Source organism: Nyctibius grandis, assembly GCF_013368605.1.
Source record: "Nyctibius grandis isolate bNycGra1 chromosome W unlocalized genomic scaffold, bNycGra1.pri SUPER_W_unloc_1, whole genome shotgun sequence".
Classification (NCBI taxonomy): Eukaryota; Metazoa; Chordata; class Aves; order Nyctibiiformes; family Nyctibiidae; genus Nyctibius; species Nyctibius grandis.
In genome coordinates, this window is record NW_027167472.1 from 888,476 (window position 1) to 905,342 (window position 16,867).

Sequence of the window (16,867 nt, forward strand, 5' to 3'; positions counted from 1 at the left end):
AAAGCGGGGGGATCACGAGGGTCTCACTCTCTTTCTGCTATGGCCGGTGTCCAAGGAGGACTCTGTCTGTTTTCCTGCTGCCCCCGATCCCGATCCGTGCATCCCTGAATCCAGCTCTCGACCGTCGCTAGGCCCAGCCTGGGCCTTCCCGGAGCCTGCCCCGCAGTGCTGGTGGTGACGTGGCTGACTTCAGGGGAGCTCAATCTTGGTTTTGTATATACATTTGTATATATTTGATTATTTCTATTATTATTATTATACTCTTTTCCATTATTATAGTTTATTAAAACTGTTTTAAATTTCCAACCCAGAAGTCTCTCTCCCTTTTCCCTTTCCCTTTGGGGGGAGGGGGGGGGGAATAACAGAGAGCATCTGCCACAGGTTTAATAGCCGGCCCAGCTTTAAACCGTGACAGATTTATTGGAACCGAGCCCCTTCCCTTGCCCCTGCCCCGGCCATGTTCGTGGGGAGCGGGGCAGCTGGCAGCGTAAAGGTAAACCTATTTGGGCTGCTGAACTGTGGCAAGATATTGCTACTCGGCTAGAGAAACTAGTCGTGAAGGTACGTTATGTAGATGCTCACGTACCTAAAAGTCGGGCAACTGACGAACATCAAAACAACCAACAAGCAGATCAGGCTGCTAAAGTGTTCCAAATAGATTTGGACTGGGAACATAAAGGTGAACTATTTTTAGCTCGGTGGGCTCATGACACTTCAGGTCATCAAGGGAGAGATGCAACATACAGATGGGCTTGTGACCGAGGGGTGGACTTAACTATGGACTCTATTGCACAGGTTATCCATGATTGTGAAACATGCGCCGCAATTAAGCAAGCCAAACGGTTAAAACCTTTGTGGTATGGGGGATGGTGGTTGAAATATAAATATGGGGAGGCCTGGCAAATTGACTACATCACACTCCCTCAAACCTGCCAGGGTAAACGTTATGTGCTTATCATGGTGGAGGCGACCACCGGATGGCTGGAAACATACTCTGTGCCCCATGCCACTGCCCGGAACACTATTCTGGGCCTTGAAAAGCAAATCTTGTGGCGACATGGCACACCAGAGAGAATTGAGTCGGACAAGGGGACTCATTTCAAAAACAGTCTCATAGATAACTGGGCCAAAGAGCATGGCATCGAATGGGTATATCACATCCCCTATCATGCACCAGCATCTGGGAAAGTTGAACGGTACAATGGGCTGTTAAAAATTACCCTAAAAGCAATGGGGGGTGGAACCTTTAAAAACTGGGATAAGCATTTGGCACAAGCTACCTGGCTCGTTAATACCAGAGGATCTATCAACCGAGCTGGCCCTGCTCAGTCAGACCTTTTACATACAGTAGAAGGGGATAAAGTCCCTGTGGTGCATGAAAGGAATCTGTTGGGAAAAACTGTCTGGGTTCTTCCTGCTACGGGCAAAGGTAAACCCATTCGTGGGATTGCTTTTGCTCAAGGACCTGGATGTACTTGGTGGGTGATGCTGCAGGATGGTGGAGTCCGATGTGTCCCTGAAGGTGATCTGATCTTGGGTGAGAATACTTAATTCTGAACTGCATGATGTTAATTGCTGCATAATACTAACAGTGTTCATAAGTGTCTTTCAGGTTGAAGCAGTGGTGATGAGATTGGAGCTAGCTGCAAGTGGTGTCCAGTAACCTCCTCGAGACTGACATCTTTAACCTGCAACCTGTGGGCACGAACTGTGACAAAGCTCATACCATCTCTCCTACCCTGGGAGACTCTTAGCCAGATGGAAACTCACAATCCTGAACTAAATGAACTTGATGAACTTTTTTTTTTGTATAGAGATGAATCATAAACTAATGTTATCTGTATATATTTTAAAATGAAAAGTTAGTGGTGATCTGAGTATGACGTGAATGGTATGGAATAAGGGGTGGAAAAAAATAAGGGGTAGCTGGACTGAGCCCAGCTAGCTCAGTCGGTAGAGCATGAGACTCTTAATCTCAGGGTCGTGGGTTCGAGCCCCATGTTGGGCGCCAATAAATCTGTCACGGTTTAAAGCTGGGCCGGCTATTAAACCTGTGGCAGATGCTCTCTGTTATTCCCCCCCCCCCCAAAGGGAAAGGGAAAAGGGAGATAGACTTCCGGGTTGGAAAGTTAAAACAGTTTTAATAAACTATAATAATGGAAAAGAGTATAATAATAATAATAGAAATAATCAAATATATACAAATATATATACAAAACCAAGATTGAGCTCCCCTGAAGTCAGCCACGTCACCACCGGCACTGCGGGGCAGGCTCCGGGAAGGCCCAGGCTGGGCCTAGCGACGGTCGAGAGCTGGATTCAGGGATGCACGGATCGGGATCGGGGGCAGCAGGAAAACAGACGGAGTCCTCCTTGGACACCGGCCATAGCAGAAAGAGAGTGAGACCCTCGTGATCCCCCCGCTTTATACCGAGAATGACGTGTATGGGATGGAATACCCTCGTTGGTCAATTTTTGGTAACCTGCCCTGTCTGCTCCCCCCTGCAGCTGTGACCTCCCCTTCGGCTCTTCACTCGTAAGCAGTGAGGAATTCAGCAGTGACCTTGGTTTCTCTAAGACTAAGTACAGCAAGAGCCTTACTGCACAACATCCCTACCAGTGCCTCAGCGATAACTACAAACTTCGAGCGTTATCAGTCCTGGAAGCAGACACTGTCTGCAAAACATGTAGTTAGTTTCAGAAAGTGCAGTTACTTAGAGGAGACTTAGCTGAAAGTAAAAATCACTGAAAGGAAAATCGGCCTGGTTTAGGCCAAACCAGGACAGAGCCCTGGCTAGTCAACACAGGCTTGTGAGCTGTATGCAGTACTTAGGGCATTCTGCTTAGTGAAACTGCTTTTAACTTTCAGCTTGCAAGTTTCTCTCTGTGTTCTCCATTCCTCCCTCTCGGGGGAGGGAAAGGAGAAAAAGGGGGGGTGAGCCGTGTTTTGCCGTTTGCTGTTTGCTATCAGTTTAACAGCCGGTCCAGCTTTGAACTGTGATGGATTTATTTGTGGTTGTGGTAATTGTGATACTTGTGTGGCTTTGTTCGGATATTCGTGTTAATTTTGAAACTTTTTAAAATGGGAAACAAACAGTCTACTGCAGGGGTGGATTAGAGTCCCACTGAAAGCAGTATAAGGGATTCAAGTCACCTGAAAATGGTACAAGGGGTTTGAGTCCCCAGCATCTTGTTATTTTGTGTTAAGTTGTTGGTTTTGTGTCTGTGTTAAGTCGTTGGTTTTGTGTCTCTGTGTTTTAACACTGTTTTTGTGTTCTGATATTATTTTGCAATGGGTAACAAATCCTTGGTGGAAGGGGGATTCTGAAAAATCTCCTCTAGGATGTATATTAAAACATTGAAAAAAGGTGTGTGTGGGGGGGGAGACTCTCTCACCCAGAGGCAGCTTGTAGAATACTGTAATCAATGGTGGCCTTTGTATATCCTAGGTGATAAGGAGAAATATACAAAGAACGGGAGTGTAAGTTACAACACAATACTGCAATTAATGTTGTTCTGTAGACAAGAGGGACAGTGAAGTGAGATGTTGTATGTAGGTTTGTTCTTTGCATTACGGGATGATTATGATGTGCGAAAGGAATGTGATTTGATTGTAAGTGAAGGTGAGGTATTGGCGTTAGAGTCAAGGAAAAAGAAAGTGCCTAAGCGTTGTTGTTCAGCGTACAGCATTGGCAGGCAATAAGTATAAGGAGAAAAGAGAGAGATGGCAAGGATATAGAGGGAGGACCCTGAACGGGTAGCAAATAATAATTGAAAGGACAAGAAACGCATTTCCATACACTCTGTAAAACCGGGAGACAAAGTATTAATCAAATCCTGGAAAGAATCCTCTCTCACCCCTAGGTGGGAAGGACCCTTTCTTGTTTTACTCACTACAGAAACTGCCATTCGAACTGCGGAAAGAGGATGAACGCACGCCTCATGGATTAAGGGACCATTACCAAGAGATTGGTGGGAGGTGGCTGGAACCCCTGAAAACCTGAAACTGGTAATAAGAAGGAAGAAAGGATTGAATGAATGAACCCCCTCAAAAGAACTGTAAGACCTGGCTTGTATCAGTGGTTTCAGATATCGCCTGAGAAGATTTTACAAGTAACCAATCGCGCACCCTGGTGTCATAAAGGGATACCTTATCAACCCGGGGGATCTGATATATATATAAAATAGTGGGAACTTCTGTATATTTACCTTTTTGTGGTGAGATGTGGAAATAGGAATTCCCTCTGAAAGGGAAGTTTGGGGTATACCTTGTATAAAACATCCCAATTCGGGACATAAAGGGTGGGTGATTTGTAAATGCATACAGTATAATCGAAAATGGTATTGTGTTTCTAATAGACAACATATCCACTGTATGAGCTACAGGGGGCATTGGCACCCAATCGGAGAACAAAGAACAAAAATAGAAATTTGTCAATTATTCTGTGGCTGGGAACTGTTGGTACCTGAAATTTGGGAGATATATGAGGAAAACTGGTACAGAACAGTGAGAGAGTGTACGGCTAGATTTGCTTGGACCAAACGTGTTATCACATCCATATACCTCTCCTAAATATATTGTATACAAGGAATGTTGGTGGACACACTGTAGATACAACTATCTTCTTTCCTGAGGTGGCTGTACACAGTGTTGCTAAAGGGAAAGGGGAAACAAACTTTAGACCCCAAGGGGGGGATTCAATTGGGAAACTACTTAATCCCAAAGGGGTTGTGATCCATATAACGAACCTCAAAATTCCATCCTTTCAACTTTATAAATACATTGTCGCCCCAGGCATCATATCCGCCGTACACAGGTCTGAAATTAAGAGAGAGAGACCCAAAAGCTGAAAGTACACCCCTAAGGAATATGACTGCTGCCGAGAAGATGAAAAACCTCGCTGCTCCAGGCACTGGAGTAGGCGAAGGAGGCAGAGACATACCAAAAAGGGAGCGTGAGTACCCAGCTGGTCTCTCCACAGGCAACGACGGGGGCAAAACACCTCAACTAAAAGGATGGGCCTGGATCACTCCCTGGATCACACCCCGACCTATAGAAAAACTGGAATTGGCATGGAAACCGATTTACATTTCTCAAAAGCCTCCACCAGCAATCCACAAATGGGTATCTTTTCTATTGTATGTAACTATAGGGGTTGGGACACCTACCGAGGTTACCAGTGTTAATCACCAACCGTTCAAATTTTATAATAATCGGGTAATACAAACGATTACTACTCCAGGAGCTCCTAGTTTTACAACACCGTTGTGTCAACTAACGCCCATTGATCCATGCCTGGACCACATGGGATATTTTTGCCCGGCTTGGAACCCAGGAACATCACATTGTAATTTTCCAGGACATTATCTATGTTTAACTACTCACCCTGGTTAACTACTTTGCTATTGACAATTGCAGAACCTTTGGTTTTGTTGCTCTTAGGGTTAACCTTTGGACCATGTATTTTTAACAAATTAATTAACATTGTTAAAGGGTGCCTGGAAGCTGCACATCTAATGCTGCTACATAAACAATATGAACAAATTGGGGAGGAAGGAATAACTCCCATCCTCCAACAAGCCAAAGAAGTATTAAATCGATTTAATGAACAAAATCAGTATGAAATAGAAAAAGGGGGGATTGTAATAGACGGGTTAACTTTGTTCATAAAAATCGCACGTAGATGTAAAGACTTTACTGCAACAAACCTCCTGTTATGTAGGATAGTAGGTTTAGAATAACATATGTTAAGCTTGTAACTAGATAAGGAAATTCCAACACAACCAACAAATGGCAGATGCATAGATAAGGAGGTGCCAGAAGACAAATTGATTCCCAAGGCTCAGCCATCCAAAACAACACCCCCGCTGTGCCTTAATTGCTGTGATTTACAACTCTGGCTAGATAGTGTCTTTTCTTTGGGGCCTGTGCCTTAATTGTAGTAATTTACAACTCTGGCTGGATAGTGTCTAAGACATCAACCACGATTGTGAATTATAATAACCCAACCCCTATTAATGAATATGTATGCCTTGTCTAATAAATTGATGTTTCTCCTAAGATTCGGTGGAGCCGTTGGTGGAGCGGTGACTCGCCGGCCGCCCAGCGCTGTTTTTGTTCATTTATCGCTTGCTAAATTCATGTTAATAAACTTTCTTATTATTAATATAGATTGGCTTTCCCGATTTATCACGAGCGTCTATAACACCCTTAACAGAGGCCTCTGGCAGTAAAAGAAGTACAACAGCTTTCCTTGCTTTTTTTGTAATGCCATCTGTTATTGAAGCTCGTGATAAATCGGGAAAGCCAATTTATATTAATCATAAGAAAGTTTATTAACATGAATTTAGCAAGCGATAAATGAGCAAAAACAGCGCTGGGCGGCCGGCGAGTCACCGCTCCACCAACGACGCGCACCAAATCACACGGAAGACACCAATTTATTGGATAAAGCATACATATTCATTAAGATGGGTAAGGGTTGTTACAATTAGTTTCTGGGAATGGGTGTAATTATGTTAATTATTTCCAGGAACCCTCATTATTTGTAAATTTCCTCCTGTTTGTGTTCTGATAGTTCCTCTTGTCGGTGTTTGCCGTTAGTCGGTTGTGTTGATAATTCCTTATCTAGTTACAAGCTCAGCATATGTTATTTAAACCTACTATCTCTACCTAACAGGATGGTCATCTAGGACCACATTTTTTCTTATTACACGAATCATCCCATTTATGCCCCCCCCCCCCCCTTTATACAGTCCTTTGTTCCTGCATACGTGGCCTCCAGAATCCTCTGCGTTGTTGTTAGGTGGTCGTTATCGGTCTCCTGGTGGTCGTTGGAATGAAGGTCAAAGTCTTCCTCAGGTGTCCTGGAGTGGACCTGGTAATTTAGTTTGTTTGCGCAAACCAACCCCCTCCCTTGAGTTGCTTAGTCATAGGGATTCCAACAAGCATATGACAGTTTCCTTGATTAAACAGTTTTTAGGACTGCTTAGCAAGCGTATAGATAAGGCAGCAGTTGTTTCTGTATATGGCATTAGTCAGCAAGCAAGTGAGCAGATGTTTACTTATCAGTATGTTTGTGGTTTCTCTTAGCTAAGTTACAGCGAAGCCCTCTACACCCACATACAATTTTATGAACAAAGTTAACCCGTTTATTACACCATCATCATTCATATAACAGTCTATAACACTATGCTGCTTTTTTTATTCTCCTTACTTACATAATAAGCATACAAATGTGCCTGGGTTTTGCATCTATAGAAGTGAATCTATGTTTGGCAGGATTAAAGATTATAGTGGGCTACTTAAAAAACAAAACAAAACCAAAAACAACAACCACCCACAAAAAACCCTTTTGAGAGAATTCTTCTTGCTATGAAGAGTCCTTGTAAATTGAATTTCAATGCTTCCAATGGCTGCATTCTGAAAAACACCATTCACAAAGCTGAAAAATGACCCATTATTCTTCAACTGCAACCATCAGCTAGTGCTGAAACAAATTTGAAAATATTCAAAATGTACCCAAATTCAGTCAAGAGTTACTGCATTGCTTGCACACTTTCATTAGAACATGTCTAGAAAAAATATCCTCTCTAATCCCACAGAGTTAAAAGAAAGTGACTTAGTAAAAATATTTACGATAGCTTGAATAAAATTTCTTCTCTAGTGTAGTAAGCTGTATTCAGCTAATAGACATGGTATTTCTAACATGAAGTGAAAAAAAAAAACTGTTAATGGTATTTGTAGCTCAACATTAATTCATTTCTTTGTTGGTAGCCGTCCTAAAAAAAAAAAAATTAAACTGTTTAGGTGTGGGTTGAATTGATTTTACTGTTCTGTTTCATTGCCATTTTAATCTATACTTTTCAATTTCTGTCTACATAGCTTTTTTTCCTATAGAGATATAGTATTTGGGAAAGAGAAAAAGAGGGATACTTCTATTTACCTCCCCCTCCCCTGTCACCCATCTCTCCCCTGCAAAGTGCAATCTACAGGCTCTTCATTTATGACTGTTGCTGGTATTATCCTAAGAGCAAGGGAAAACTTTCAAACAAAACAGATTGTACTGAAGAACCCAGCTTTAGTGATTGCTGTATTTTATTCAAGGACTCAAATTGCTTCCAGCCAGGAACCCACAACAATGGCCTCTGAGTATGCATACGGGCATTTATTTTTCAGTGACAATTTTATGAAGATGTACATATAGCCTTCCTTGCCTCCTGCCAGAAATTTTTCTTCTTCTTTAAACAAAAAGCTACTATTTTTCCTAATGGAATGAACAATTCTAAAGCCCTGGAAATCTAGCTGCAATTAGGCAATATAAATCAAACCACAGTAATGAAGCACACAGATGACCCAATTTTCTAACCAACATAGCAGGAAGGTTTTTGGAAGTATTTCTAGTGATTTTTAGCATCAGCATACAATATACTTTTGTCTGTCAGACAGCTATTCTCCCTTCCTGCAAAAATTTTGTAATTCTGCTTTGAAAAACAAAAAAAAAAACCCCAACAACAACAAAAAGACAAAACAAAAAAAACCCTTTCCAGTACAACTAAAAGCCATAGTGTATATGGGAAATGGAAATCATTCAAACTTTTAAATGTTTGGGTACTAATAATTTTTTTAACATGTAAATGTCAGCTTATAAAAGAACATAACAGAGGATTGCATGAAGCAACTCTGCACTTCAAAGGTGGCAGCTACAGGTAAACAAAATACTGTGCTGGAAATACTGTACTGTTCCATACTGACAGATGCTACATAATTTATAGCTTCTACAACACTGAAAACTCCAGAGGATATTCCTACTATGGCTGAAAAAAAGCAGAAGCTGAACAACACTGAATGCGTGGGGGTTTTTTTGGTGGTGTTTTTTTTTTTTTTAAATACTGCTACAGGAAGGCTTTCCACTCGGCAAAGAAAAGGCTGGAATCTGCTCTTGATTCAGTAGTATTCAATAGCTGCACACAACTTCCAAAAAGTCTGTGTGATTTAGAGTCCCAAGTTGTTCTTTTTTCCTTCTGCAAAACCATACTTTCCCCTTAGCCTTTTATACTTTAGAAAGGACAAGTCAGCTACCGAGGATTGCTCTATTCCAAAAGCCAAGCTACCCCTTGGAACAAAGGGATACAATTCAATTCAGCTTTTAAAAGGAGCAAGCAGGCAATTCTGTCCTGCAATAGCTAACAGTAGTACTAGATAACACTAATGCTAACATTTGAGAATTGCAGATTATGATAATGATCTGGGACAATGCCTCTTATTTTGTTAGAATTATAAAGGCAGTATGTTAATTAGCATAGCTGCCATCAGCCCTCATTGTGCAACTGTAAGCCATCATGCACAAGTCAGCAAAATGCTTTAGCAACTGGAAAACTCAGTCTAGACTTTTACCAAAAGATGATCACAATAATAAGATCACAGACTTTTGCATCCATTTAATATAAAATAATATGTTCTTTACTATAGTATGCACTTCATCACACTTCAGCAAACATCAAACCAACTCCATTCCATCACTGTTTAGATAATTTTTCCATAGCAAAACCATCTATTCTGTTATCATAAATTTAGATCAAATTATGTTTTACACAAGATTTTGTTCTAGACTATGCCATAGAAACATCACATTGTTATGACTTTTAGAAATAGATTTGAATCTGACTAGCTTTTTTTCTTCTTCCTCAAATCACAGATTTTAAACAAATGAAGTTGTAAGCTGTAAACTACCTAAAACTATTTAAAAATTAAAAAGCAGGAGAATTGGAATAGTTCACAATTGAACAGATTTTTCCATCTAAATACACTTATGTCCCAAGGAAAAAAAAAAAAGCCACACACACCACACCACTGCTTTTGTTCCAAAAATAAATAGGGCAATGACAAAAGGTACAACCTTTTATCTACTGTTTTCTCTCTCTGCTCTCTTCTTCAAGCACTTTTAAAACATCTGAGGCTAATCTTTGTTAAATTTCTCTCTGGGCCTCTTTTAACCCTGTGATTTATAGACCCTGGAGGTGAAAAAAAATGTCTCAAATATAATGAGGTAAAAGAAATAAAACTACTTAATAATGTTCTAGTAACAACCTCATTGTAGGCTTTTTCAAATAACATGACAAATTTTGTGAAGTTCTAGAAGAGTCTTTTAGGATGAGGTGTGTTTCAACATATACTCCATTTCTAAGGGTGTAGTCACTGCTCACTGAAGCCAATGGGAGTTTTGCACCTACCTTCAGTGGACTCTGGACAGAGGTGTGCCAGCATTACTACAGATAGATACAGATATATTCTTCCTTCATTCAAACTTAATTGTGTGCACAGAAACATCATAGGAATAGGTCTTGAAAAAGCCACAGCTATTTCTCACTTCAAGCATTAAATCTAAGTGGATCACATAATGACTCTTACAGCTGTGCTGATTATTCCAAATTTGAACACAGACAACATTTTAAAAATGCCTAAAAAACCTGGGTGGATTAGGCCATCCTGGTTGGAAAATCTGACAAAAGACATAACTTCATATAACTCTCATTGATTTAGGCACACTGCAAAATCTTGGACCGTTACAATAGATGCTGCATCATTGCAACCTTTGCAAGTTAGGAAACTGGACTAATACACACACACACACAGAGCTAAGAATAGAATTAATCTACAGATTAAACTGAAGTGGAAAATGGACTCATGTTTTCTTCATCTAAGTCTCGGCTATTCCAACTCTCTCTTGTTTCTCATGGAGAAGAATGGAAATAATCATATGAATATTGAAAGTCCAATTTTATGGACCTATTTTGGAAAGCGATCCTTTTATTAAATACATGACATTTTACAATGAATCAAACTGTAAAATCTGTGTCACATTATTTAATATCTTCTGTTTAACCAATATGAAGTCAAACTTATATTGTCCCTTAGTGAAGGATGAGGTATAATTACGTAAATCAATACTTATAATTTCATCATCTGGCACAGAAAACAAAGTTTCATCATCCAAATACCACTGCATAGTTCCCAGTGATATTACTTTCCTTTTTATTAGCATGGATAACACTGCAAAAATATGCTGCTAGGTGAATCTACAAGCACGATCCCATAAAGAAATGTGCAACTATAACCAATACCAACCAAAACTAAGGGAGCTCAGATGATTTCCAGCTCTTGTGATTTTATCATGAGTCACATCTGGTGTTTTCCTTGAGTCATACATTTAGGAACCTCAGCAGTGGTACCCATAATTACATTTTACAATTTCATTACTGTGTTGAAGGGGAAAGGAATCTGCCTTTTTACATATATGCATCCAGACATGAAGCATGCAGGTGACACCCTTGGTCACATGCCAAACTACTGGGTATCAGATTTTGTTGCACAAAAAGCAAGAGATTGTTACAAAAGTGCTTTTCATCTGTTAATGATAATTTCTTAGTGACAGTGCACTAAGATCCATGTACATGAACTCCAACATGTCGTCTTTGTTGAGTACTTTCACTAATGAGAGACCTCTTTTTTTTTTTTTCCCTTTCAGAGAAAATCAAGTATTTATTTATTGGACAGCTTATGATAGCAATGGTATGACATTTCATCCACAAATGAGCTGAAACAAGTCAAAAAACCTGCAAGAAATAGATGAAGCTAAATTTTCTGCTCTTTTTTTTTCTTTACCAGCCTCAGTAGCCTTTAGAAGCAATGTTCAAGAACAGAGCACTTGTGCCTTTTCTGTCTCTGAAGTCTTCTCCCCTTCACTCTCTTCATTCTTGTCCTTCTTTCCTACCCTCCTTACTCTTACTGTTTACATACAAGTGGTTTTGGTCATAAAATTATGAAAATAATCTCCTAATTTTGTTAGAAGTAGTATTCTAGTGGTAGAAAAAAAAAATGCTGTTTCAAGCTACTAGTAGTATCAGTAAGATAAGAACAGTGGCTGGGCCTCCATTGTTAAAAACTGTTATTCTGTTGCATGATTTCAAGACCATTCAAATGCTATTCAAGATGCAAGTGGTCATGTAAGAATCAACATTATCTAAATAGGAAGGAGAGAGGGAAAGCACACAAGTACTTGCAGTACAAACATACTTACACATTTTAAAAGTCAGCTCCTCTGAATATCCTCAAAACATTTACTAAGTTTTTGAAAAGCAACTGCTGCAAACAAAATTGCTTTTCAATGTTCACATAACCCTCTGTAAATCCTAACCATTGTCTGAAGCATATACTACTATTCCAGCAATGACCAAAACAGTTAAAGTCAGTAGAGGAACAAGAAAAAAAAACAAAAAAAAAGCTTCTCCTGTCCTCATTTCCAACACTGAAAGTGTTAAAACTTACTCTCAGGTTGCACCCAGCAGGAAGCAATTCTGCTTCATCAATGGATTAAGTAGATGAACTAATAGATCTGTCACATCAAATGTTCCACATTTTATCTAACTTGTCATTTAACAAGGAAAACCAAAAAGACCCCAAAGTAAAGTCTCTCCACAAGACAGATTCAAGCAAGCACAAATTTAAGGGTTGCATGGAGCTGAATGCAGAAAGGGAAACACAAAACCAAGACCAAGGATGAGCTTCTAGAGTATGCTATTTGCTAAAATAAGTAAGATTGTGCTCTGGGTGCTATTTCTACAAACATCTCCATCTGGCCTCAGGAAACAGGGGAGGAGAGTGATGCAATTTCCACAGCACTCACACCCTCAAAGCCAGACACCCATTACCTAGGAGTCAGCAAGCCCTTACACAAGTCCTCTCAAATTACCACTTCCCACCAAGACCTGAAACTGGCTCCCTTTAACATCTGTTTATCTAATTTGTTCCTATGAGCCTGTAACAGTTAAACCTGTTGTTGCAAGGAGCAACAGGGAAATGGGATTTTACATATCCACATCTGGGCTGTTAACAGAACAAATGAACTGCATCTGACTCAGTGACTCTCACTGAAAAAATCCAGTTATTAAGCTGTGAGAGCAAACCCTAACTGAAGCTGATGGCCTCAGCAATTGGGCTGAGCTCAAAGCACTCATCAGCTGGTCTGTCAAAACAGCGATCATAAGCAGGGGACAAAGGCTTCAGAATTTCTCTAGTCGGTAAATTTAACAATCCTGGAAGAAGGTAGAAGAACTACAATCATGGCAGATATGGAGTGAATCACTCATTCAAACTGAAAACAGAATTTTTGTATGACACATTGCCAAGTCAGCAATTTTTAGATGGCTCCCACAAGGTGTAGTGAGTTGACTTTGGCTGGATGCCAGGTGCCCACCAAGCCGCTCTATCATAGAATCGTTCTGATTGGAAAGGACCTTTAAGATCATCGAGTCCAACCATTAACCTAGCACTACCAAGTCCACCACTAAACAGTATCCCTAAGCACCATATCTACTCATCTTTTAAAAACCTCCATGGATCGTGACTCAACCACTTCCCTGGACAGCCTGTTCCACTGCTTGATAACCCTTGCAGTGAAGAAATTTTTCCTGATATCCAATCTAAACCTCCCCTGGCACAACTTGAGGCCATTTCCTCTCATCACTTGTTACCTGGGAGAAGAGACTAACACCCTCCTCGCTACAACCTCCTTTCAGGTAGTTGTAGAGAGTAATAAGGTCTCCCCTGAGCCTCCTCATCTCCAGACTAAACAACCCCAGTTCCCTCAGCCGCTCCTCATAGGACTTGTTCTCTAGACCCTTTACCAGCTTCATTGCCCTTCTTTGGACTCTCTCCAGCACCTCAATGTCTGTCTTATAGTGAGGGGTCCAAAAGTGAACACAGTATTCAAGGTGCGGCCTCACCAGTGCCGAGTACAGGGGGAACGATCACTCTCCTAGTCCTGGTGGCCACACTATTTCTGATACAAGCCAGGATGCTGTTGGCCTTCTTGGCCACCTGGGCACACTGCTGGCTCATATTCAGCTGGCCATCCATTAACACCCCCAGGTCCTTTTCCACCAGGCACTCTTCCCCAAGCCTGTAGTGGTGCATGGGGTTGTTGTGCCCCAAGTGCAGGACCCAACACTCAGCCTTGTTGAATCTCATACAGTTGGCCTCAGCCCATCGATCCAGCCTGTCCAGATCCCTCTGCAGAGCCTTCCTACCCTCAAGCAGATCAACACTCCCACCCAACTTAGTGTCATCTTTGACCTTACTGAGGGTGCACTCAATCCCCTCATCCAGATCATTGATGAAGATATTAAAGTCAACTGGCCCCAGTACTGAGCCCCAGGGAACACCACTTGTAACCGGCCACCAACTGGATTTAACTCCATTCACCACAACTCTTTGGGCCCAGCCATCCAGCCAGTTTTTTTACCCACCAAAGTGTATGCCCATCCAAGCCATGAGCAGCCAGTTTCTCCAGGAGAATGCTGTGGGAGACTGTGTCAAAGGCTTTACTAAAGTCCAGGTAGACAACATCCACAGCCTTTCCCTCATCCAGTAAGCGGGTCACCTTGTCATAGAAGATCAGATTAGTCAAGCAGGACCTGCCTTTCATAAACCCATGCTGACTGGGCCCGATCACCTGGTTGTCCTGCACGTGCCCCATGATGGCACTCAAGATGATCTGCTCCATAATCTTCCCTGGCACTGAGGTCAGACCGACAGGCCTGTAGTTCCCCAGATCCTCCTTCCAGCCCTTCTTGTAGATGGGCATCACATTTGCTAGTTTCCAGTCAGCTGGGACCTTCCTGGTTAGCCAGGACTGCTGAGAAATGATGGAAAGTGGCTTGGTGAGCACTTCTGTCAGCTCTCTCAGTACCCTTGCCTGGATCCCATCCGGCCTCATAGACTTGTATGCTGAGCAGATGTCACATGGTATGGAATATCCCTTTGGTCAGTTTGGGGCAGGTGTCCTGGCTATGTCCCCTCCCAAGATCTTGCCCACCTCCAGCCTACTGGTGAGGGGGGAATGTTGGAGAGACAGTCTTGGTGCTGTGCCAAGCACTGCTCAGCAGTAGCCAAAACACTGGTGTGTTATCAACACCTTTCTAGCTACCAATACAAAGCACAGCACTATGAAGGCTGCTATAGGGAAAATTAATTCCATCTCAGCCAGACCCCATACACAAGGTAAATAACACTTGTTGTTCCTCCCACCCCTTAAGATGGGAGCTTAGGCTTAAGTAGTAAAAAAACTGGAATCAAAGTCCCTGTTTAGATTCAAAATATTTTTATGAAAAGGGAAGTATTGCAAGAGTTGAGCAAACTCAGCTCTTCACTTATGCAGAATACTTCAGTGAATTTAAAGTAGAAGTAACTTTTTATTTTCCAAAAGAAAAAGTGAAAATGGAACAGATACCCAGCTCGGTATCAGTCCCAGTTTCACAGACGCTTACAGATGCGTCTCCCTTCCACACAGTCACAGGTGATTCTTGCTTTCAGAAGGAATTCTCATACACCTAAGCAATGTGTATAAGAGTTTGTAGAGCAGGAGATGTAATATCTTCTGTATCATCAGCATCCAGCATAAGGAAAGGAACTAACACTTCATAAGTTTTGCAGATCTTTAAGCCCAAACATCTCACAGCCTGAAAAAGCAAGCGAGCCCTGCAGTTTTCTTCCAGTACGCCAGATTCATCTCTTGTACAGCTAATTTCCTTTCTACAGTCTAGTTTTAAAATTACTTCATGAAACACTTTTCAAAGTATTTTTGCTCTGTGCCGTCTTCTATGCTTTCTACCCCAGTATTATGCTACCTAAGCAGCTGGGCCCAACGCTCTACTGAGGTGACACCACCACCACCCTTGGAAGTTCCTCAAAAGCTCTTGCGATACCCTAACAGATTATGTGCCTCACACTTGGACACCCGAGAGTTTATTAGCTCCCATTTTAAGGGGTGGGAGGAACAACAAGTGTTATTTACCTTACGGGAGACAGGGAATTAATAGAATCATAGAATCGTTTAGGTTGGAAAAGACCTTTAAGATCAAGTCCACAACCTTTATTTCTTTAAGAACTCTCTATCTGCTGGCTTTTTTTTTTTTTTTTTTTAACTGTTTTGTTTGCTATTCATCCCTTTCTTCATCTGCTTCTGTAATTTTCACCAGCCTTTATGAAATTCTACGAAGTCAACTTTTAAAACAGAAATGTTCCTAACAGATAAGTTGAGACTTTGGTACTCATAAGTGAATGCAGAAACTCTTCCCTTTTCCAGAGTATCATTGAAGAAGGCCTATGTATCTGAAATCCCTTTTTATTTTTCTTTCTAGACGTTTCCTTAGACCATCACAATTATGGACACCTATTTCTACATTCCATAACATCAGCCAAGAATTTATCAGTCAAATAATTCCTTTTCTCCAATGACTGCAAAACAGTTCAAATATATCTTAATTATGCTTTATAGTCATTCTGAATCAAACTCAGTCAGCATTAGAAGATTGCAACAGGTATGTAGAGGTATTTGATGCTGTAACAGATAAAATTATTAAAAGTGCTCCAATGTAACCAGATTTTCTTTTAAAGCTATCCAAATATCTGGAAAACCCCAAGACTCCTGACAGGCTTTCTGTAGGTATGAAATTCTGAGCTGTGCCTCCAGGTGCATTTGAAAACAGCACTAAGAATCTATATGCATCTTTGAGCTCAGAAATAGCTTTTAACCTCCCTAGTACAAAATTTCTTTTTGTTCTTCTCAGCCTCAACTTTTCCAATACACACATACACAAATTATCTGCAGGGATAACTCTCAGTTCATAACTCATTGAATACTTTTCCATGGTCTGCCTGCACAAGTTATTGAAAAACCCCATATTGTTTTCATATGCTTCGATTCCACAGTGTATTTAGACACATGGGTTTGAACAGCCATCAACAGGTTACTTGCAAGCTTGCTTAGAGGCACACTAACACCTTCCTCCTTTTAATAGCTTTGGA

General features: G+C 41.0%; 1 non-coding gene across 1 annotated transcript; it reads left to right on the forward strand.

Annotated features, from left to right (window-relative positions):
• The first annotated feature begins 1,935 nt into the window (after nt 1-1,935).
• Nucleotides 1,936-2,008, forward strand: TRNAK-CUU (transfer RNA lysine (anticodon CUU)). The gene has a single exon. It is a non-coding gene; the product is annotated as a tRNA-Lys (tRNA).
• The last annotated feature ends 14,859 nt before the right edge of the window (nt 2,009-16,867 follow it).